This window comes from Manis pentadactyla, chromosome 8 (assembly GCF_030020395.1).
Source record: "Manis pentadactyla isolate mManPen7 chromosome 8, mManPen7.hap1, whole genome shotgun sequence".
Lineage (NCBI taxonomy): Eukaryota > Metazoa > Chordata > Mammalia > Pholidota > Manidae > Manis > Manis pentadactyla.
The window spans coordinates 53,948,697-53,972,369 of NC_080026.1; the positions used below are offsets into that span (position 1 = coordinate 53,948,697).

Consider the following 23,673-nt stretch of genomic DNA (forward strand, 5'->3'; position numbering starts at 1 on the left):
CTTCTCTCCACCCGTGAGGATATGCAAATGCACTAAAGCCAGGCGAGATATTCTGAAACTGTTACAATTTTACCCACATACCCCTATGTTTATCGCAGCAATATTTACAATAGCCAAGACATGGAAGCAACCTAAGTATCCATCAATAGATGAATGGATAAAGAAGAAGTGGTACATATACACAATGGAATAATATTCAGCCATAAGAAGAAAACAAATCCTACCATTTGCAACAACATGGATGGAGCTAGAAGGTACTATGCCAGGTAGAGAAAGACAAGTACCTAATAACTTCACTCATTTGTGGAGCATAAAAACAAAACAAAACAGAAGGAACAAAATAGCAGCAGCCTCATAGACTCTGAAAAGGGACTAGCAGTTACCAAAGGGGAGGGGTTGGGAAGGGTGGGTGGGGTGGGAGAAGGGGATTAATGAGCACTATAATTCACAATCATAATAAAGGTAGGTCACGGGGAAGGCAGTACAGCACGGAGAAGACAAGTAATGACTCTATAGCATCCTTCTACACTGATGGATAATGATTGCAATGGGGTGTGGAGGGGGACTTGATACTATGGGTGAATGTTGAAAACACAATGTTGTTCATGCAAAACCTTCATAAGATTGTATATCAATGATACTTTAATTAAAAAATACATGTGTGTAATTACTTAATGCCTAACTCCCACTAGACTTAAACTCCAGGAAAGCTCTATTTTTTAGCCACAGTATTTCAAGTACTCAAATATATATACTTTTTAAGTATTCTATTTTGCTATGACTTTTAAAATTTATATAATCTCAGATATATTCTTCTTATGTCAAATAACAATACAACGATCTCTAGTTAACATACCACAGTCTGCCAAGCCATTTGTGAAAAACATTAAAAAATGTAGGACAGCATCTCATTCTTGAGCCAATGGGATGAATTAATTTACACTTCTTCAAAGATCTCTCCCATCTCCAACATTCTTCTTTTTTATGACAAAACCATGGTTCTAGAACCTTGTTTCTCGTACCTGAAAAGACTAGATTTGGGACATGACCCTGTAAAACATAAGAGGTAAGACTGATGAATCTGGAGGCTGGGGGAAAATAAGATTGAGTGTTCGTGTGTGGTGCTTGATTAGGGTGTGAAAGGGATTAGTTAGAAGCAAGAGGATTCAAAGAGGAAATGAGACCATGTAGAGTGGGAAGGCTGGTCAGAAGAGGTCAATGATATCATTCATGAAATTTCCCTGGCAAGTGGAATAGGTATAAGAAATGGAAGTGTTGTGGTTTTGTACAGAATGCACTACTAAAGACTGCATTTAAATAACTTAAAACCTGCATAATTCAAGACTAATTTTCTCATGGGAATAAATGGAAAGCAGGGTATGTGTTTTCAGAGCTCATAATATATAAGGAGCATGGCAAAGTTTTACTTTAATATCGCTATTTATTTATTGTTGCTAAAGGTTCTAGAGTCCTGGACAAATCAGTTCTTAAAGTACTTTACAGTGTTTCATCACTTCTAACTTATATTCTAAAATCATTGATATGGGAGTACATTTTCCCAGCGTAGGCACCGCCACTTAATGAATGGTTGGATGGTCAAAAGGTTTTGTTTTTTAATTATTTATATATAATAATTATATAAAAATATATATAAAAATATAATTATTTATATATAATAATTTAATTATAATAAAAATAACACAGTGACACAATAATATGCAAAATCACCAAAAAAGGGTTTCTGAGCTTGAAACAACATGATTCACACCTTGACCAACTATGGCAATTATTTCTGTTTAATCAATTAATCCTGCCAATAACAGCACATATGGTTTCAATTCGTAAGTCTAAAATCATGTTATTTCTTTCACTACCTTTTTAAAAACTTGGACAATATATATTATCACACTTTTTCTTCTATGATAATATTTTTATATCACACTATTTCTAAATTTGCAGCCTCACAGTCCTATAAAAATATGTCTTCCTGGGTAAGGAATGAGGACAATAAAGACATGAGAAAGAAACTGATCCAATCTTTAGAACTCTAAGGCAACTGTCTGCAAATAATTTGTAACATCTATGTTATTGTTTTGAACTGATATCCTCAACTTTTATTACTGTGTTTTGGGACAAAATCATCTTGAGAATCACTGGTGTAACCATCCCCTCTCCTGCATCATCAGTTTCTCTTCTCTGGACAGTTCATATGAGCAGCCAGTTATGTGCTGGAAAATGTTTAACATGTGGACTTCAAGGATGGTGGGAAGAGCCCTGTGATGTAGCAGTTGTCTTTCAGTGGTGTAAATACTTCCATTACTGGCCAATTTCAAGATACCAACATGGAAGAGATGTGCAAAATTGGCTCTCTGAAAGTGTCACTGAAAGTGTCTTGCAAACATTTTAGTGTGTTATAAGCAGCATTTTTTAAATGCAAGATTAGAATGCTTCATACATAACAAGAGTACTGTTTTGTGAAATTTTTGTATTCATAATTTTAGGTATGTAACAAATCACAGTGTAAATGTAGTTCTTATTGTGGCTTACTTGATAAAGGTCTAAAAGGTGCCATTGTAGTATCTTCTTTTTTTAAAACAAAAATTTTAAAAAATCAGTAACTTCCCTTTACAGCTTCAGCTTCCTTAGCTACAACACTTTCTCTGTTCCTCTTCACAGCAAAATTTCTTAAAATATTTACAGTCATTATCTCCACCACTTTTTCTCAACCCACTTCAGAGTTAGTCACCAATGTTGCTTCTAATATGCTGTTGAGTTTACCTTTTTATTTTATGTGACTTCTCCCACCAAACCATAGGCTCTGTGATTACAGGCAGTTTTTACTGTTCTTGCTTCAATGGAATTTACATTCCACTGGGGACACAGACAGTGCTGTGTTTTGGAGATTAGATGTTGCTTCTATGTTGCTAAATCCATGGGTCACTTCTATGTTCTTTGAGCTCTCAGGAGCATTTGGCACAATTGGGTGTTCTTTCCTAAAACACCGTCTTTCCTTCACTTTAAGGGCAGCACTCTTAGCAAATTTCTACAGCTGTTCCTTCTCAGTCTCTTTCATTGGTTTTTCTCTTATCTGCCCAGAGTTCAGTCCTAGGTCAACTTCTCCATCTACCAATTCTCCCTAGGGGAACTCATCCAACTCCACAACTTCATCTCATGTCAATTGTTTCCTCAGCTACTCTGCTTCAGCCATCCTTGTGGCCTGTTCCTGAACATGCTAAATGCGTTCTCAAGAGCCTCAAGGACTTTGCATTAGCTGTCCCCTCAGCCTGGAATGCTCTTCCCCAAGATTTTCACATGGCTGCCTCCTTTCATTCATCAGCAGCTTAAATTTCACCTCTCCGGAGAGGCTTTCCCTGACACCCAAGTAAAGTAGCTACCCAAAGCACTGTCAGTTACATCATCCTATTCTAATCTCCAAGAAACAGCACTGTCTGTGTCCCCAGTGGAATGTAAATTCCATTGAAGCAAGAACAGTAAAAACTCCCTGTAATCACAGAGCCTATGGTTTGGTGGGAGAAGTCACATAAAATAAAAAGGTAAACTCAACAGCATATTAGAATATGCTAAGTGCTAGAGAAAAACAAGAGTGACAGGGATTTAGTGTGTGTGTTCTGGGAAGGTGGTTGCGGTCAGGAAGGGCCTCACTGAGAAATGATATTTGAGTAGATTTGAAGGAGGCAAAGGAAACATCCAATGCAAAGGTTCTGAGGGGGGAGTGTGACAAGTACGCACACTGGTGTGGCTGCTGTAGAGGAGGAATGCAGTAAGCAATGAAAGTCCCAGTGTGTGGACACAGGGGGTGGATCATGAAGTGCTCTTGTAAGGACTTGGGCATTTACTTAATGAACAAAAGCTGGTGGAAATGTTTAGCAGAAGAGTAACATTATTTGAATTATGTTTTTTCACCATCTCTGGCTGCTGGGTTGAGAACAGACTGCAGGCCAACAAGGGCAAAAGCAGGAGACTCATTAGGAGGCGAGTGCACTAATCCAAGAGCTGTGTGACTACGATACACCTAGGGCTCTTCTCTGCAATGACAAGGGTCCCATGAGACAATACTACAAACCCTGCGTATACCCTACTCTTTATCACTGCCTTGTCTTGGTGGGCACTCAGCACGGATTTGCTGATTTTAATGATACAAAAGATGTACTGAGTTCATTGAACAAAACAGGGACTAATCAGTGGGTTATTTATAAGTTCTCTGGGTTTGTGAATAACTTCACTGACACTGGATTTCTGGCTCTTTTATTTAGTCCCATTTGCACCTAAATGTTACTTAATAAAGAAATAGAGCACTGATGTGTATTTATTTCAACTTACTTTGTAAAGGAGAGGTACTCAACCCAGGTGAAATGTGAAGACTTTCAGTTGCTCCTCTCTTTATTAGTAACCTATTATTTCAACCTAATATTTTCATGCAAAGCATGACATTAGCATTGGGGAGTGTATGAGACAAGTTCCTCTTCTCAATTTAAAATCGAGTTGGATAGATAAATCAATGCATAGAGAGATAAGTACAAATCCCAGGTGGTGTCTGTCAAAGGTTACATGCAGCAATTTAAGAAGGATCCTGAAGAGTGACTCAAACTTTAAAAATAAATAGAAGAGGCAAGTAATAGTGAATTGGAATGTGAGTTCGCTGGCATGAGATTTGTAATGAACTCAAAAAAAAAATAAAAACAAAGCCACAGGAGAAAGCCAATAGCAGCGACACCAAAACATGCCTTTCTAAACAATGTGGATAAATATCAATTAGAGACAAGTAGGACAATGAGAGCTTTGTGGTGTCTAACAGAAAACTGAAAGCAGCCCAGCTGTCTAAAGTGGCTTACATAACTTTATTTGTATTTCTGCTTTTATAGTCAATAGGTCAGACATGCAGTCATTGTGGGTTAATGTGACTGAAAAGTCAGGTATTTATTGAACATCTAAGATATTTGGAATTGTGCTCCATACTGCTTACGTTTTTCTTTGGGTAAGTGTTTAACTTAGAGAGAAAACACCCACACACCAAATAATTGGCCAATAATCCACAGTGGCTGGTTGGAGGGCATGGGCTAGGTGCAGACCAGCAGTACTGACCTATCTCCCCACCCTTTCACCTAACACCCAAAGGTGTGTAATGGCACGAAGGTGGCGTTCCCAAGTCAGGTAATCTTTTATGGCACCGTTTGGATTCTGCTCCAAGGCAGACGAGCAGGCAAATCTTTGAAATACCTGGCACTGATCTGGGCGGCGAGGGTCCCGGGTCAAGGCAAGACTTGTACCGGATCCACACGGCCCTACGCTTCCTCCTAGCCTTTGGGCGACGGAAACACTCTGGCCCATGGAGCTCCCGCTGCCCTTTGCCCTCCACTCCCCCGCAACCCTGCCCCGACTACCAACCAGACCCGCCCAGGCACACTGTGCCTTCATCCCCTTCAGCTCGTCCCGCAGCGAGCCGGTCGCGGTCCAAGCGCCCAGAGGCGGCGCAGGAGACGCAGCGCGGGGAGCCAGCAGCTGACCCCGCCGCAAGGCAGGCCCAGGCTCTTCCCAGACGCAGACGCCGGCCGACGACAACGCCCGGGGCGCGCGCTCCGGGGACTGGAGGTGGACTGACTCCTCTCGCTCCCCGTAGCCACACACCGCTCGCGCGTCAGCCTCCCCCTCTCGCTGCTGCGGCCGCCGAACAACCTGCGTGGGCGCCGCCGGTTGCAGGTGAGTAGCGGGGCGGCTGCTGCGGTGGGCTCGCTAGCCGAGGAGGGGTTCGGACGTCGCTGTCCCCGAGTCCGAACTGTGCGGGTGAGACCGTCCCCGGCCAGCCCGTCGCACAGACGCTCCCCGCGACGGAGTTAAGACCGGGTGGCCGGGAAGCTGAGGTGTGCGCGGGCGCCGCGCGGGAGCCCGTGTCACGAGTGGCCCTTCAAGCAGCGCTCCCGGCATCGCGCTTTGGGCGCCAGGGCGCCGCCCTGCACACCCAGCCCACCGGGGCCGTCGTCTACCCTGCTCCCGCAGGCCCATGCCGAGCGCCCCCTCCGTCGGGGAGGTTTCCTCCCCGGTGTCTTGAACGACAGATTCTTTACATTTAATGACAGATCTCCGAGGCTTTCCCGGACTCCGAACACGCTCTAAGGAGCCAGGTCATATGAACGCAGGTTTCCTCGTTGCGAAACGCAAGTTACCTGCGTTGCTTTGAGCGTCCGTAGAACAAAACATGTTACTAACAGCAGGACCGGTCCCTGTGGGTACTTCGGGGAATGGTTCAAATCGGATCACTCTCTGATCTCGAGGTAAATTGTGAACGTGGCTATGGCCTGTCTGTATCTTGTCTTTTTGCTCTTGTACGTACTTTCTGCATTTTACGGAGAACTGAGCTTTTTGAGGTTTTGACAAACGTGTGTAACATCGATAAGTGCTAAACTAACAGGGATGCAGCTTCTGAATTTATAGTAGAGACCAAGTGCGTTTAATGTGTATTGCTGGAAGGTACAATGACAGAATTAGCGGAAGTAGAATGTAGGAAGTTTTGGGTTCGTTTCTCTTTCGGTTCTGCTAAAAGCCTTGAGGTTTCCTCTGGAGTTGTTATGGGTACTTCAGTCATTCAGACTGTGGTTGATGATCCCCCCTCCTTTTTTTTAAGCCACCGGGAAAACTGTCTTTCTAAATTTTTTTCCTTTCATTTGTTTAGAGGAGAAAGAACAAATCCTTCTATCAGTAATAGCTAAAATTTATAAAGCACTTACTATTGCTTTTTTTTATTCATTGACTCAGAAACCTATGAGGTGAATACTGTTATCTTATAGATGAGAAAAAATTAAATGAGTAGCTCAAACAGTTGAACCGGAGTATTTGCTATTATTTTAGTAATTTTAATAAATTTCATGTTAGAAATGTTCTAGTATGTATTTTTAGATTTATTGTTTTTATTTGTTTGTGCAACCTCAGGATTTTATGGTGATATAAAAGACAGTTAATGCTAATTTTAATGTCACTATTAACCCCTTCGGAGGAGGTTGCTATTATTTAAGTTGCCTGGTGATCTAATAAACCTGTTTTTTTTAATTGATGAATAACTGACATCCGGTATTAGTTTCAGGTGTACAATATAGTGATTTGATATTTATGTACATTACACAGTGGTCACCACTTAAGTCTAATTATCTGTCACCAAAGTAGTTGCATTATTCTTCGCTATATTCCCTGTTCTGTATCTTACAACCCCCATGACTTTTTATAACTGGAATATTGTAACTCTGAATTCCCTTCACCTATTGCTTCCAACTCCCATGCGCCCTCCCCTCTGGCAACTGTGAGTTTCTGTTGTGTTTTGTTTGTTTGTTTTGTTTTTTAGATTCCATGTGTAAGTGAAATCATGGTATTTGTCTCTTATTTCACTTAGATAATGCACTCTAGATCCATCCATTATGTTGCAAATGGCAAGATTTCATTTTTTTATGGCTGAGTAATTTTCTATTATACACCACATCTTCATTCATCTCTCAATGGACATTTAGGTTATTTTCATATCTTGGTGATTGTAAATAGTGCTGCGGTGAACTTTGTAAGGTAAAATTGAGCCAAAATGACCAGGCGAGGAGGCAACAAAGGAGCCAAAAGTTTAATAGGGCGCAATCCCGGGGGATGTTCGCCAGTCTGGTTAGTCACAGGCCGGAGAAGTCGTGCCCAGCAGGGCAGGCAGCGAGTTTATAAAGAAGTTAGGGGGAGGGAGAGCATAGGTTTACAGTGGTGCGAGGATTGGCTAGCCTAAGGCACCTTTTCCAGGTTGGGAGGGGGCAGCAGCCGGGGATTTTGGCACGTCATCAGGTGGGAATCTGTTGGTCTCTTTCCCTTACTAGGCTCGAGTTGGAGGCTTTGCTGCCCCCTTTCTCTATTTGGTGAGGACTGAGCTTGTTCGACGTGCTCACCGCTCCCTCTGGTGCCTCCAGTGTTACATTCCAGCCTTTTGGTTATAATGGGCGCTGACTTGATCTGGTTACTTCCGGCTGAGGAGGGGTGGTGCGGGCAGGGTTAAGGCTGGTGGGAGGCCAGAGGAGGCTTGGAGGGAAAGGGCGAGTACTGATGTACCAGTATAGCTTTGTGCACTTTTACCGCCCAACCTCCCTATTGGTGGCTGGAGGTTCCAGCAGATATGTTGTCCTTGTCTCCCAGGACAGACATATCCAGCATGATTACCCAGGCTTTGCCTCGTCCAGTACTGTTGTCCAGACGATGAGAGACAGACCGAGACTTGTTAGTAGCAGGCAGCCTGGATGAAAGAATGGAAAGATGAGCATTGGGCGGGACAAGGCGGTAACTTTCCTTGGGGATTTGGTGGAGGGTCTCATACCCAGCAAATGGTCTTGCCGGCTCCTTCTGGGCAGCCAGTTTGGAAATCTCTTAATATTATAGCGGCCCAGTACAATTGGTCTCCCTGCTGACAAGATATCTTTTGAAAGTAACATGTCTTGGGGACAAATTGGTGTCGTTGGAGCATACCCGATGTGATGCACATGTTACAGACCCAGTTTGCTAGAGCTGGATGGGTCGTTGTGGCCAGCACTAGTGCAAGTAAGGGCCCTGTCTCTCTAGAGCTCTGCCTATCATAACTGGGCGCTCGTTTGAGCTTGGAGATGTAGTACCATGGGGAATGTCCCAATAGCTTGGCATCCGGTGGGAGTGGTAAAGATCACCATGTATGGTCCCGTCTACCATGGGTGGAGTGACGGATGTTGGAGTTCTTTAAGAAGGACTTTGTCTCCTGGCTGTAGAACGTCTGTGATTCCTGGATCTGAGGGGGAGGTGGGTTGAGGCAGGAACTGGTGTGCGTGTTCCCTGAGGAGATGTCTTAGGAGTGAGAAGTAAGGTAGATAGGAGAGGTATCCCGGGGGAACCTGAGATAAGAGAGTATAAGGGTTAGGGACAACCAGGTGAAGGGGGACTACAGCCTTGTTGATTATCTGCAGGTCTTGAATGAGCCAGTAGGCCCCCAATGGATTCTTGACTGGAAGGATGGGAATGTTACAGGGAGAATTAGTTGGTACCAGAAGCCTTTGGGAAAGAAGACAGTTAATTATAGGTTGGATGCCCTTGCAATGGGCTTGGGAAATAGGAAATTGGGCCCTAGAAAGAAAGGAGGACGAATCCTTGAGATGGATGAGGACTGGAGCATGATGGCTCACCACTACAGGAATAGAGGTGTCCCAGACTATTGGGTTAACACCGATCAACAGTACAGGAGGGTCCATGGAGACCTCAGGGCCACAACTTATACTGGCTAAGGCAACGAGTGAGCTCGGTTGGGGATGAATAAGCGGCAGGGAGATAGAGGCACCAAGCTTGGATAGGAGATCCCTCCCTAACAAAGGGATGGGACAGGATGGGATGACTAGAAATGAATGGGTAAAAGGATGGCTCTCAAACATGCAGGCTACCGGATCTGTCTTCAGAGGCTTAAAGGGGATTCCTATGACACCCACAGCCGAGACCTGGGAAGGATGTAAATGCCCATGAAAAGAAGGTAAAACAGAGTAGGTAGCTCCCGTGTCCACCAAAAATGAGATGGACTTACCGCTACCCACAGCGTGGCCCTGGGCTCAGCAAGGCTGATGGGGGTGTTTGAGTTCAGGCAGCTTCAGTCTTCAGCTAGGCCCAGCAGGTCCAGAAGGGAGTCCCTCAGGGGGGCCTGCCTCCCACGAGACTCTGTTGTTGGGGGACAACCTTCTCCAAGTGGTCACTCTATGTTCCAATGACCTATCTTACCGCAAACTGGGCAGGGTTTGGTTGGCTTATTGGTTGGGTTGGGGCATCTCTTTACCCAGTGGCCTTCCTGGCCACACTGGAAGCAAGATCCCGGAGGCTCACGAGCTCTGGACTGGTCTTCGGTGTGATGAGACCCCTGTCCTGCCAGCCGTAGGGCTGCCGTGAAGCCTGGGGTCCGGGATGCTATCATCCTCTCATGTTCTTCATCATGGGTATTAAAGACTTTAAAGGCCATGGTTACCAGGTCACGGAGTGGAGTCTGGGGCCCCTCCTCTGCCTTTTAAAATTTACATCTTATCTCCGGGGCTGACTGGGTAATAAAATGAGTAGCCAACACCGTGGGCCCCAACGATGAGTTGGGGTCGAGGCAGGTATGTATAGAGAGAGCCTCAGTGAGCTGGTTAAGGAAACAGGCTGGGTTTTCATCAGATCTCTGAGTAATCTCTCTCAGCTTATCATAATTAATGGCCTTTTGAGCCATCTTATTCATAACCTGCCAGTAAATACCGGAGCATTCGGTCCTGCTGAGTTCCCCCGTCTTGGGTATTATAGTCCCTTTGGGGGTCCATGAGAGGAACCGCCTCTGTCCCAATTGGCTCAGCCTGATCCGCGTTATGTGCCTCGTTTGCACAATATTGGGCGGCTGAGGTAACACGGTCATATTCCTCAGAGGTGAGAGTGGAGGTTAGGATTACATATATATCATGCCAGGTAAGTTCGTAGGCCCGAGTTAGGTAGTCAAACTCTTTGGTATAAACTGTGGGGTTAGAGGAAAAAGAGCCCAGGTGTTTCTCAATCTGGGATAGGTCCCCTAGGGAAAAAGGGATGCAAACCTGGACAACCCCTTCTGTCCCCGCAACTTCTTGGAGCGGGGCTACTAGTTGGGCCTTTGTTTGGGGTGACTGCTGGGCCTTGGATCTGGTGACTGGAGGGCTAGACCAACTGGGCGCTAAGGGTGGTGTAGAGACATAAGATGGTGGAGGGGTGGGAACAGGAAGTGAAGGACAAGATGGCGGCAACACTGGAAGAGGAGGATACAAACGGAGAACAGCGGGTGTGGAGAGGGGTGTAGGGTCGGGAGAGAAAGGAGGCTGGTCTGTGCTGGGAGGAGTCTTCTCCATGGCTTCCGGAACCAGAGGGCGGGAGGAGCCTGTTCCAGTGGGGAAAGAGGGCGGTGAAGGTGGAAGGAGAGGGAGAGGGGGTGGCGCGGACACCGGAAGAGGAGAGGAGCAGGAAGATGGCATGGTTGAGAATGAAGGACCTAAAGATGGTGGTGACGCTGGTGAAGACAAAGGACTTAAAGATGGCAGCAACATGTGTGAGGACAAAGAACCTAAAGATGGCGGCAGAGAGAGGGGGAGGGGATCACAAGCTGAGAGAGGCAGGCAACTGAGGTCCCCCGGTGGATCTGAAAAGGAGGAAGGACTGGGTAGAGTAAGAGGCTGACAATCCTTAACTGGAGATTGGGCCAGGAGAACCTGGGTCATTGAACACTTAACGTAAAGGTCTGGGAAGGAGCGCAAAGTCCAAAAGGCCTGGACATACGGGACTTCAGACCATTTCCCAGTTCAGCAAATGAAATTAGTTAGGTCGATGAGAAGGCTAAAATCAAAAGTTCCCTCAGAGGGCCAGTGAGATTGTCTAGAGGATACTGGGGCCAAGTCTGAGAACAGAGTCAGACCAGTTTGTTTATGGACCTCCTCCACTATATCTAGCATTGCCAGATTGGATATGAGATACTGCAGAGGGGTTTGAGCCTCCAATTTAGAGGACTGGTTTTCCATGTCTGTTACCCATTTCCCGGAGCCCCTAAACTGGCAAGCCCAGCATCCCAAACTCGCTCAGGTTAGGAGGAGACAGGGAAGTATTGTACTCTTCCCCGGAGATCTGGGAGCAGATGAGGATGTCTCCTCTATCTCAGGACCAGGACAGGCTTAATGCCTGGAGAACCTGGACGTAGCTACGATTTTGAAGTTCACCAAACCAGGTGGAGACAGGACTGGGACAACAGACCAGGGGAAAGGACGGACTCACTGAATCGCCGTCCCAAGGTGCTGAAAGTAGGCGGAGGTCCCAGATCGGGGAAGGAGGGGTAGGGGCTATGGGTGGCCAGCCGGAGCCCCACACCTTATCTCCTTCCTGGGTTTCGGCACCAGCTGTAAGGTAAAATCGAGCCGAAATAACCAGGCGAGGAAGCTACAAAGGCACCAAAAGTTTAATAGGGTGCAATATGGGTGATGTTCACCCGTCTGGTTAGTCACAGGCCAGAGAAGTCGCGCCCAGCAGGGCAGGAAGCGAGTTTATAAAGAAGTTAGGGGGAGGGAGAGCATAGGTTTACAGTGGTGCGAGGAGGATTAGCTAGCCTAAGGCACCTTTCCCAGGTTGGGAGGGGGCAGCAGCCAGGGATTTTGGCACGTCATCAGGCCGGAATCTGTTGGTCTCTTTCCCTTACTAGGCTCAAGTTGGGGGCTTTGCTACCCCCTTTCCCTATTTGGTGAGGGCTGAGCTTGTCAGACGTGCTCACCCCTCCCTCTGGTGCCTCCAGCCTTACAAACTTAAGGGTGCATATGGCTTTCAAAATAGTGAAGTGTCTTCTTCAGCTAAATGTAGAAGTGGAATTGCTGAATCACATATTTTTAGTTTTTGAGGAAACTCCATACTGTTTTCTAAGTAGCTGCACCAGTTTACATTCCCACCAACAGCGTGTGAGGGTTCTGTTTCCCCACATCCTCACCAACACTATTACTTCTTATCTTTTTGACACTAGCCATACTGACAGTGTGAGGTGGTATCTCATTGTGGTTCTGACTTGCATTTCCTTTATGATTAGTGATTTGAGCATCTTTTCATGTGCCTGTGGGCCATCTGCATGTCTTTGGAAAAATATCTATTCAGGTTCTCTGCCCATTTTTTAACCGGATTGTTGTTTTTGATTTTGAGTTATGAGTTCTTCATCTGTTTTGGATGTTGACCCCTTATCAAATAAATCATTTGCATATATTTTCTCCCATTTAGTACCTTGCCTTTTTTGTTGTTGATGGTTTTGTTCACTGTGCAGAAGTTTTTAGTTTGTGTAGTCCCATATGTTTATTTTTGCTTTTGTTGTCTGTGTCTGAGGAGACAGCATCAAAAAAATATGCTAAGACTAATGTCGTAGTAGTGTTTTCTTCTAGAAATTTTCTGTTTTCAGGTCTTATACTTATGAATTTAATGCATTTTGAGTTTGTTTTTGTATATGCTGTAGGAGATCCAGTTTCATTCTTTTGTATGTAGCACTCCAGTTTTTTCAACATCATTTCCGAAAGACACTGTCTTTTCTCCTTTGTATATTCTTGCCTCTCCTTTGTCAGAGATTAATTGACCAGGTAACCATGGGTTTATTTCTGGGCTCTCTGTTCCACTGATCTACATGTCTGTTTTTGTGCCAGTACCATACTATTTGATAACTATAGCTTTGTGGCATAGTTTGAAATCTGGGTGTGTGATACCTCCAGCTTTGTTCTTTCTCAAGATTGCTTTGGATATTTGGATATTGGATGTTTTTGTGGTTCCATACAAACTTTAGGATTGTTTTACTTTTTGAAAAAGTTCATTGGAATTCTGATAGGAATTGCACTGAATCTGTAGATTGCTTTTCGTTAGTATGGACATTTTTATCAATATTAATTCTTTCACTCCATGAACATGTTATATATTTCCATGTATTTGTGTCATCTTCAGTTTCTTTCATCACTATCTTAAAGTTTTCAGAGTACAAGCATTGCCTTTTGGTTAAATTAATTCCTAGGTATTTTATTCTTTTTTATACAATTGTAAATGTTATTATTTACTTAATTTCACTTTATGATAGTTTGTTATTGATATATAGAAATGCTACCAATTTCTGTATATTGATTTTGTATCCTGCAGCTTTGCTGAATTCATTTTTTCTTTTTTGGTAGCAGATTTATTTAGGGTTTTCTATATGCAGTGTCATGTCATCTGCAAGTAAGTTTTATGTCTTCCTTTCCAGTATGGATGCCCTTTATTTTTCTTGTCTGATTGTTGTGGCTAGGGCTTCTAATATTCTGTTGAATGAAAGTGGTGAGGTGATAAAACTTGTCTCATTCCTGATTTTAGAGGAAAATGGCCTTACATGGTCTTTTGTTAATATATGTTCCCTCTATGCTCACGTTGTTGAGAGTTTTTATCATGAACAGATGTAGAATTTTGTCAAATGACTTTTATGCATCTATTGAGATGATATGACTTTTATCCTTTGTTTTATTAATATGGTCTATCACACTGATTTGTAGATATTGTATCATCCTTCCATGTCAGGAACATATCCCACCTGATCATGTTGTGTGATTTTTTAATGTATTGTTGAATTTGGTTTGCTGATATTTTGTTGAAGATTTTTCTGTTTGTGTTCACTGGGATATTGGCCTGTATTTTTCTTTTCTTATAGTGTATTTGTCTGGTTTTGGTATCAGAGTAATGCTGGCCTGGTAGAATGAGTTTGGAAGTGTTCCGTTCTCTTCCATTTTAAAAAATAGTTTGAAAAGGATAAGTATTAGCTCTTCTTTAAATGTTTGGTATAATTAAGTTGTGAAACCATCTGGTCCTGGACTTTTGTTTGTTGGGAGCTTTTGATACTGAGACAATTTTGTTACTAGTAATTGGTCTATTCAGATTTTCTATTCCTGAGTCAGTCTTGGAAGATTTATGTTTCTAAGGATTTATCCATTTGTTCTAGATTGTCCCATTTGTTGATTTGTAATTATTTGTAGTAGTCTCTTATGATCTGTTGTATTTCTGTGGTATCAGTTGCAACTTCTCTTTCATTTCTGATTTTATTTATTTGGGTCTTCTCTCTTGCTGAAGGTTTATCAGTTAAAATTTTTTGTTTTTCAAAGAACCAGCTCTTAGTTTTTTGGGTCTTTTCTATTATTGTTTTAGTTTCTATTTAATTTGTTGCCACTTTGAACTTTAGTATTTCCCTCCTCCTACTAACTATGGGCTTTGTTCTTTTTCTAGTTCCTTTAGGTGTAAGGGTAGATTGTTGGAGATTTTTCTTATTTCTTGAAGTGGGCTTGTAAAGCTGTAAACTTCCCTCTTTGAACTGGTTTTGTTGCATACCTTAGAATTTGGAATGTTTTCATTTTTATTTATCTCAAGATGTTTTTTAAATTTCCTCTTTAATTTTTTTTATTGACTCACTGGTTGTTTAGTAACTCCATGTGTTTATGTTTTTTCCCAGTATTTTTTTAAATTTGTAGTTTTATACTGTTGTGATTGGAGAACATGCTTGATAAGATTTCAGTCTTCTTAAATTTATTGAGACTTGTTTTGTGGCCTAATATGTGCTCTATCCTGGAGATTGTCCCATGTGCACTTGAGAAGAATGTGTATTCTGCTGTTTTTGGATAGAATGCTCTGTATATATCTATTAAGTCCATCGTTTAATGTGCATTGAAAGGCAGTGTTTACTTATTAATTTCCTGTCTAGATCTATCCATTGGTGTGAGTAGGGTGTTAAAATCCCCTACTATTACTGTGTTGCTGTTAATTTCTCCCTTGGTGTCTGTCAATGTTTGCTTTATATGCTTCAGTACTCCTTTGTCAGGTGCATAAATATTTACCAGTGTTGTATCTTGTTGGATTGAGTTCTTTATCATTATGGAATGCTCTTCTTTTTTCTTGTTCCAGCCATTGTTATAAAGTCTGTTTTGTCTGATATAAGCTGAAACCCCAGCTTTCTTTTCATTTCCATTTGCTTGAAATATATTTTCCCATTGCTTCACATCCCAATCTCTGTGTGTCTCTAGACTTGAAGTGAGTATCTTATAGGCAACATATAGATCAGTCTTTTTTAAAATCCATTTAGCCACCTTATGTCTTTTGATTGCAGCACTTAGTCCATTAACATATAAAGTAATGTTAGGTATGTACTTATTACCATTTTATTAATTGTTTTCTGGTTGTTTTTATAGTTCCCTGTGTCTTTCTTCTTCTCTTGCTCTCCTCCATTTTGATAACTTTCTTTAGTGTTCTGTTTGTATTCCTTTCTCTTTATTTTTTATGTCTCTGTTACAGGTTTATGGTTACCATGAGGTTCATTATAACAATCTATGTTTATAGTTGTCTATTCTAAGTTGATGGTTGCTTAAGTCTGAGAACATTCAAAAGTACTGACATTTTATGCTTTTAAGATCATATTTTAACTAATTACTGTAGGTATAGTTGATTTTACTACTTTTGTCTCATAATCTTCATATTAGCTTTACAAGTGGTTTATCCACTACCTTTACTATATGTTTGCTTTTACCAAGGAGATTTTTTTTCTTTAATATATTTTCTTATTTTTAGGTATGACCTTTTCTTTTTTGCTTAAAGAAATCCCTCTCATATTTCTTGTATACATGGTTTACTGGTGATTAAGACCTTCAGCTTTTGCTTGTCTGGGAAACTGTTTATCTTCCCTTCAATTGTGAACAATAACCTTGCCAGATAGACTATTCTCAGTTGTAGATTTTTTTCTCTTATAGAACTTGGGATGTATTTGCCACTCTCTTCTGGCCTGTAAAGTTTCTGCTGACAAATCATCTGATAGTCTCATGGGGGTTCCTGTATTTGAAACTAATTGCTTTTCTCTTGCTGCTTTTTAGATTCTCTGTCTTTACTTTTTGACATTTTAATTATAATGTGTCTTGGGTGGATCTCTTTGGGTTCATCTTGTTAGGACGCTCTGTGTTTCCTAGACCTGGATGTCTTATTTCCTTCCCCAGATTAGGGAAGTTTTATGTCCTTTTATCTCTTCAAATACATTTTCTTTTTTTCTTTTTTTTTTTTTTTAAATAATTATTTTTTATTGAAGGGTAGTTGACACACAGTATTACATTACATGAGTTTCAAGTATACAACACAGTGGTAGAACATTTATATACATAATTCTAGGTTCCAGCTATCACCCTACCAGGCTGTTACAATATCTTGACTATATTCCTTATGCTATACATTACATCCCGGTTACTAATTTATTTTACCATTGGAAGTCTGTCCTTTTTTTTGTGTGTGTGTGTGTGTGTGTGTGAGGGCATCTCTCATATTTATTGATCAAATGGTTGTTAACGACAATAAAATTCTGTATAGGGGAGTCAATGCTCAATGCACAATCATTAATCCACCCCAAGCCTAATTTTTGTCAGTCTCCAATCTTCTGAGGCATAACAAACAAGTTTTTACATGTAGAACAAATTCTTACATAATGAATAAGTTACATAGTGAACAGTACAAGGGCAGTCATCACAGAAACTTTCGGTTTTGCTCATGCATTATGAACTCTAAACAGTCAGTTCAAATATGAATACTCATTTGGTATTTATACTTGATTTATATGTGGATACCACATTTCTCTCTTTATTATTATTATTTTTAATAAAATGCTGAAGTGGTAGGTAGATACAAGATAAAGGTAGAAAACATAGTTTAGTGTTGTAAGAGAGCACATGTAGATGATCAGGTGTGTGCCTGTAGACTATGTGTTAATCCAAGCTAGACAAGGGCAATAAAACATCCACGGATGCAGAAGATTTCTCTCAGAACGGGGGGGTGAGGTTCTAAGCCTCACCTCTGTTGATCCCCAATTTCTCACCTGATGGCCCCACTGCGACTGTGCCTGTCTTAGGTTGTTCCTCCCTTGAGGAATCTTACCCGTCTCTGGCTAACCAGTCATCTTCCGGGGCCATACAGGGAAATGTGAAGTTGGTAAGTGAGAGAGAAGCCTTATTGTTTGAAAAAGTTAGCTTTTTACTTCTTTGCATATTTATGCCCTGTGGCTTCTATGCCCAGCATTTGTCTTGAGGTATATTTACCACTTGGAGGAATTATGATACTCGGTAAATTTGATATGAGGCACGAATTCTATTTAAGGGTTGTAATTAGGAGGGAAGAAGAAAAGCTATAGAAGTAGCAGGCGGAAGAAAACATGGGAAGATTGATTATTTCTTTGATATATCTTCTTGTAGAGTAACTTCAGCATGTATAGGTTTTAAGCTACTACTTAAATTGCACACACACATTAACATAATAGGAGTATAGTTACATAACCAAAGCATATCTGTAATTACCAGCCATCTCCAGTGAAACCAAGAAAACCAGTTAGGCACCTTAGGCATTTGTGAAAACTTATCTATGATATGGTGGATATTGTCCAACTGAACTTGAACAGTCTGAGAGAAATCAGACAAATTAAAACAACCCATTCCTGGGGACTGTTCACATGCCATATGTTCTTTTAACAGTAAATAGTCTGTAGTTGTAAGACTTTGGAGCGCTACAATTTGCACTTCTCCAAATTCTTGGTTGAGTTCCAACAGTATAGATCCAGTCCAATTTTGTTGTTTTACTGTATGCACAGGCCAGCTTAGATATCTCCTTCCTCATTCCCATGGCAAGTCCAGGAACTGGTGGGATGAGTGCATCTAGAGCTGTAGCAGTGCGTGGATCTTTGTTGGGGTTTTTTGATGATCATCTTCTGGCATGAGTCTTCCCGAGAGTGCAGATGTTGGAAGTTCTTTTTCATATCGTATCTTAGTTCATTTTCGGGGTAGCCCAATTAGGCTTTGATCCTCTGTATAAACACAAACAGACCCTTTGCCTACACTTTTATATGCCCTTTATACCCTTGTGTAGAACTCGTTGGAGGTTACCACACAGGAACTGCCCTTTTTTTTTTTTTTTTTTTTTTTTGCTATCACTAATCTACACTTACATGACGAATATTATGTTTACTAGGCTCTCCCCTATACCAGGTCTCCCCTATAAACCCCTTTACAATCACTGTCCATCAGCATAGCAAAATGTTGTAGAATCACTACTTGCCTTCTCTGTGTTGTACAGCCCTCCCTTTTCTCCTACCCCCCCATGCATGTTAATCTTAATACCCCCCTACTTCTCCCCCCCTTATCCCTCCCTACCCACCCATCCTCCCCAGTCCCTTTCCCTTTGGTACCTGTTAGTCCATTCTTGAGTTCTGTGATTCTGCTGCTGTTTTGTTCCTTCAGTTTTTCCTTTGTTCTTATATTCCACGGATAAGTGAAATCATTTGGTATTTCTCTTTCTCCGCTTGGCTTGTTTCACTGAGCATAATACCCTCCAGCTCCATCCATGTTGCTGCAAATGATTGGATTTGCCCTTTTCTTATGGCTGAGTAGTATTCCATTGTGTATATGTACCACATCTTCTTTATCCATTCATCTATTGATGGACATTTAGGTTGCTTCCAATTCTTGGCTATTGTAAATAGTGCTGCAATAAACATAGGGGTGCATCTGTCTTTCTCAAACTTGATTGCTGCGTTCTTAGGGTAAATTCCTAGGAGTGGAATTCCTGGGTCAAATGGTAAGTCTGTTTTGAGCATTTTGATATACCTCCATACTGCTTTCCACAATGGTTGAACTAACTTACATTCCCACCAGCAGTGTAGGAGGGTTCCCCTTTCTCCACAGCCTCGCCAACATTTGTTGTTGTTTGTCTTTTGGATGGCAGCCATCCTTACTGGTGTGAGGTGATACCTCATTGTAGTTTTAATTTGCATTTCTCTGATAATTAGCGATGTGGAGCATCTTTTCATGTGTCTGTTGGCCATCTGTATTTCTGTTTTGGAGAACTGTCTGTTCAGTTCCTCTGCCCATTTTTTAATTGGGTTATTTGTTTTTTGTTTGTTGAGGCGTGAGAGCTCCTTATATATTCTGGACGTCAAGCCTTTATCGGATGTGTCATTTTCAAATATATTCTCCCATACTGTAGGGATCCTTCTTGTTCTATTGATGGTGTCTTTTGCTGTACAGAAGCTTTTCAGCTTAATATACTCCCACTTACTCATTTTTGCTGTTGTTTTCTTTGCCCGGGGAGATATGTTCAAGAAGAGGTCACTCATGTTTATGTCTAAGAGGTTTTTGCCTATGTTTTCTTCCAAGAGTTTAATGGTTTCATGGCTTACATTCAGGTCTTTGATCCATTTTGAGTTTACTTTTGTATATGGGGTTAGACAATGGTCCAGTTTCATTCTCCTACATGTAGCTGTCCAGTTTTGCCAGCACCACCTGTTGAAGAGACTGTCATTTCGCCATTGTATGTCCATGGCTCCTTTATCAAATATTAATTGACCATATATGTCTGGGTTAATGTCTGGATTCTCTAGTCTGTTCCATTGGTCTGTGGCTCTGCTCTTGTGCCAGTACCAAATTGTCTTGATTACTATGGCTTTATAGTAGAGCTTGAAGTTGGGGAGTGAGATCCCCCCTACTTTATTCTTCTTTCTCAGGATTGCTTTGGCTATTCGGGGTCTTTGGTGTTTCCATATGAATTTTTGAATTATTTGTTCCAGTTCATTGAAGAATGTTGCTGGTAGTTTCATAGGGATTGCATCAAATCTGTATATTGCTTTGGGCAGGATGGCCATTTTGACGATATTAATTCTTCCTAGCCACGAGCAGGGGATGAGTTTCCATCTGTTAGTGTCCCCTTTAATTTCTCTTAAGAGTGACTTGTAGTTTTCAGAGTATAAGTCTTTCACTTCTTTGGTTAGGTTTATTCCTAGGTATTTTATTTTTTTTGATGCAATTGTGAATGGAGTTGTTTTCCTGATTTCTCTTTCTGTTGGTTCATTGTTAGTATATAGGAAAGCCACAGATTTCTGTGTGTTGATTTTGTATCCTGCAACTTTGCTGTATTCCGATATCAGTTCTAGTAGTTTTGGGGTGGAGTCTTTAGGGTTTTTTATGTACAGTATCATGTCATCTGCAAATAGTGACAGTTTAACTTCTTCTTTACCAATCTGGATTCCTTGTATTTCTTTATTTTGTCTGATTGCCGTGGCTAGGACCTCCAGTACTATGTTAAATAACAGTGGAGAGAGTGGGCATCCCTGTCTAGTTCCCGATCTCAGAGGAAATGCTTTCAGCTTCTCGCTGTTCAATATAATGTTGGCTGTGGGTTTATCATAGATGGCCTTTATTATGTTGAGGTACTTGCCCTCTATTCCCATTTTGCTGAGAGTTTTTAACATGAATGGATGTTGAACTTTGTCAAATGCTTTTTCAGCATCTATGGAGATGATCATGTGGTTTTTGTCTTTCTTTTTGTTGATGTGGTGGATGATGTTGATGGACTTTCGAATGTTGTACCATCCTTGCATCCCTGGAATGAATCCCACTTGGTCATGGTGTATGATCCTTTTGATGTATTTTTGAATTCGGTTTGCTAATATTTTGTTGAGTATTTTTGCATCTACGTTCATCAGGGATATTGGTCTGTAGTTTTCTTTTTTGGTGGGGTCTTTGCCTGGTTTTGGTATTAGGGTGATGTTGGCTTCATAGAATGAGTTTGGGAGTATCCCCTCCTCCTCTATTTTTTGGAAAACTTTAAAGAGAATGGGTATTATGTCTTCCCTGTATGCCTGATAAAATTCCTAGGTAAATCCATCTGGCCCGGGGGTTTTGTTCTTTGGTAGTTTTTTGATTACCTCTTCAATTTCGTTGCTGGTAGTTGGTCTGTTTAGATTTTCTGTTTCTTCCTGGGTCAATCTTGGAAGGTTGTACTTTTCTAGGAAGTTGTCCATTTCTCCTAGGTTTCCCAGCTTGTTAGCATATAGGTTTTCATAGTATTCTCCAATAATTCTTTGCATTTCCGTGGGGTCCGTCGTGATTTTTCCTTTCTCGTTTCTGATACTGTTGATTTGTGTTGACTCTCTTTTCTTCTTAATAAGTCTGGCTAGAGGCTTATCTATTTTGTTTATTTTCTCAAAGAACCAGCTCTTGGTTTCATTGATTTTTGCTATTGTTTTATTCTTCTCAATTTTATTTATTTCTTCTCTGATCTTTATTATGTCCCTCCTTCTGCTGACCTTAGGCCTCATCTGTTCTTCTTTTTCCAATTTCGATAATTGTGACATTAGACCATTCATTTGGGATTGCTCTTCCTTTTTTAAATATGCTTGGATTGCTATATACTTTCCTCTTAAGACTGCTTTTGCTGTGTCCCACAGAAGTTGGGGCTTAATGTTGTTGTTGTCATTTGTTTCCATATATTGCTGGATCTCCATTTTGATTTGGTCATTGATCCATTGATGATTTAGGAGCGTGTTGTTAAGCCTCCATGTGTTTGTGAGCCTCTTTGCTTTCTTTGTACAGTTTATTTCTAGTTTTATGCCTTTGTGGTCTGAAAAGTTGGTTGGTAGGATTTCAATCTTTTGGAATTTTCTGAGGCTCTTTTTGTGGCCTAGTACGTGGTCTATTCTGGAGAATGTTCCATGTGCACTTGAGAAGAATGTATATCCCGCTGCTTTTGGATGTAGAGTTCTATAGATGTCTATTAGGTCCATCTGCTCTACTGTGTTGTTCAGTGCTTCCGTGTCCTTACTTATTTTCTGCCCAGTGGATCTATCCTTTGGGGTGAGTGGTGTGTTGAAGTCTCCTAGAATGAATGCATTGCAGTCTATATCCCCCTTTAGTTCTGTTAGTATTTGTTTCACATATGCTGGTCCTCCTGTGTTGGGTGCATATATATTTAGAATGGTTATATCCTCTTGTTTGACTGAGCCCTTTATCATTATGTAGTGTCCTTCTTTATCTCTTGTTACTTTCTTTGTTTCGAAGTCTATTTTGTCTGATATTAGTACTGCAACCCCTGCTTTCTTCTCACTGTTGTTTGCTTGAAATATGTTTTTCCATCCCTTGACTTTTAGTCTGTACATGTCTTTGGGTTTGAGGTGAGTTTCTTGTAAGCAGCATATAGATGGGTCTTGCTTTTTTATCCATTCTGTTACTCTGTGTCTTTTGATTGGTGCATTCAACCCATTAACATTTAGGGTGACTATTGAAAGATATGTACTTATTGCCATTGCAGGCTTTAAATTCGTGGTTACCAAAGGTTCAAGGTTAGCCTCTTTAGTATCTTACTGCCTAACTTAGCTCGCTTATTGAGCTGTTATATACACTGTCTGGAGATTCTTTTCTTCTCTCCCTACTTGTTCCTCCTCCTCGATTCTTCATATGTTGGGTGATTTGTGCTGTGCTCCTTCTAGGAGTGCTCCCATCTAGAGCAGTCCCTGTAAGATGTTCTGTAGAGGTGGTTTGTGGAAAGCAAATTCCCTCAGCTTTTGTTTGTCTGGGAATTGTTTAATCCCACCGTCATATTTGAATGATAGTCGTGCTGGATACAGTATCCTTGGTTCAAGGCCCTTCTGTTTCATTGTATTAAATATATCATGCCATTCTCTTCTGGCCTGTAGGGTTTCTGTTGAGAAATCTGACGTTAGCCTGATGGGTTTCCCTTTATAGGTGACCTTTTTCTCTCTAGCTGCCTTTAACACTCTTTCCTTGTCCTTGATCTTTGCCATTTTAATTATTATGTGTCTTGGTGTTGCCCTTCTTGGATCCTTTCTGTTGGGGGTTCTGTGTATTTCCGTGGTCTGTTCGATTACTTCCTCCCCCAGTGTGGGGAAGTTTTCAGCAATTATTTCTTCTAAGATACTTTCCATCTCTTTTCCTCTCTCTTCTTCTTCTGGGACCCCTATAATACGGATATTGTTCCTTTTGGATTGGTCACACAGTTCTCTTAATATTGTTTCATTCCTGGAGATCCTTTTGTCTCTCTCTATGTCAGCTTCTATGCGTTCCTATTCTCTGATTTCAATTCCATCAATGGCCTCTTGCATTCTATCCATTCTGCTTATAAACCCTTCCAGAGTTTGTTTCATTTCTGCGATCTCCTTTCTGGCATCTGTGATCTCTTTCCGGACTTCATCCCATTTTTCTTGCGTATTTCTCTGCATCTCTGTCAGCATGTTTATGATTCTTATTTTGAATTCTTTGTCAGGAAGACTGGTTAGGTCTGTCTCCTTCTCTGGTGTTGTCTTTGTGATCTTTG

The 23,673-nt window shown here is 41.4% G+C and overlaps 1 protein-coding gene across 3 annotated transcripts in view; it reads left to right on the plus strand.

Annotated features, from left to right (window-relative positions):
- Positions 1–5,582: 5,582 nt before the first annotated feature.
- LGALS8 (galectin 8) overlaps positions 5,583–23,673 on the plus strand; it is a 57,659-nt gene continuing 39,568 nt past the window's right edge. Inside the window, exons 1-2 of one of the 3 annotated variants that reach the window (XM_057505749.1) lie at positions 5,592–5,718; positions 6,096–6,290. The gene's annotated coding sequence lies outside the window, so the exon portion shown is untranslated. The other 2 variants (XM_057505748.1, XM_057505747.1) reach the window with 2 other exon arrangements.